Below are 1,544 nucleotides of genomic sequence, written 5' to 3'. Positions count from 1 at the left end.
GGGGGGGTTTGGTAGAACTGAGCTGTTTCTGTCTGACATGAACGACCAGTAATTAAGTAGAGGATCTACTGGGATGTGCTGCCGCTGTGGAAGATGTTTTTGAACCTACGGTAAACATTCAGAGAGGCACCGGGCGCGGTTCAGGCAGCTAATAGGTTACCTAAACTAACCGGAAACAAACATTCACAGGAAACTAATTTCAGGTTTAGCTCCGTAGCACAAGAAAAACCTCTTTGAGTTACAGGCAACTGTGATTTTCTTCTTTTCTGAGCAGTCATTATGAATTGAGCTAAAAAGGGTTACACAACTTTACATTTATGTTTACATTTAGTCATTTTATCCAAAGCGACTTACAGGTTCTGTACGACAAGTCAGCAGGAAGGGGAAGGGTACAACTCTTTCAGCGGAGTAACAATGTTTATCAAACAGTGCTGCAGTGTTGATAGGAGTAGAGACATATTAGCAGGGGTGTAAAAAAGTACCCAGAAATTATACTTAAGTGGAAGTATGGGTACCGTCTCAAAATCTTAGTACATCTGGCTAAAAACACACTTGAGTCAAAGTAAAAAAGTTTCTACTTTTAAATCTACTTAAGTACTAAAAAGTTAAAACTTTTTTTTATTGCAAGGGATAGACCATGGGGTCTCCAACTCATTCCATCGCGGGCCAAGTTTTCATTTTAACTACACATTGCACCAGGTGAGTTAGTTGAAGAGGTGAGCCAATTATAGGGCCTTTCACACCGGCCGGGCTCCGGTTCCCGAACGTAATCTCGAACCGGCCGGCGCGTTCACACCGACGGCATTCACATCACAGTTGTAAAGTTGGCCAAACTACAGCCTTGAAAAATGAAGGGTTTAGTTATTTTTTTTTTTTACGTGGGTTCTACATTGCACATCCTAAGGTTCTTGTCAAATTGTTGAAAAGGACAAATTTTTTTATCTGCACTGGTTAGTGGTTAATGAAAATATCCACTGTAAGCTTGTTAGAATTTCGTAGCAATGCTAATGGAAACAAATGGGAATGTGAATCACTACCCACCATCAAAAACGCTCTCAAAGAACACCTACGGGAGACTGCAATTCGAAACTGGCCCGTACAAATGTCCTAACCCAGTTGTACAATAAAGACCAAGCATGGCTTTGTCAGTATTCCAATGTACTTTTTTAGTATCACAAACAGTACTGTATTTGCAAATCTGGTATGTCATAAATGTATAGATGTAGCAGTACTGTCTATCTGTATGTCATGTATGTCATATGATGAATTGAAAATGGGGGACCCTGATGGAAACAAGACGAAAGTCTTTCTCAGGTCTGCATCCTCTTAACAATTGTATGTATTGAGCTGTACTGTACTGTACCCATTCTGCAATCTGTTAATAAACTTTTCAATCAATCAATCAATCAATCAATCAATCAATCAGCTTGCCAGTTTACCAAACCAGATACTGGCTAGCTGACCCCATTCGCTTCCACTAGCATTGCTACAAAATGTTGACAAGCTTACAGTGGACATTTCTCAGTAAGCGTAGTGCAGAATTT

This window comes from Notolepis coatsorum (assembly GCF_963971535.1).
Source record: "Notolepis coatsorum genome assembly, chromosome: 17".
NCBI lineage: Eukaryota > Metazoa > Chordata > Actinopteri > Aulopiformes > Paralepididae > Notolepis > Notolepis coatsorum.
The sequence above is the reverse complement of the archived record's forward strand: the minus strand, read 5'-3'. Positions refer to the sequence as shown.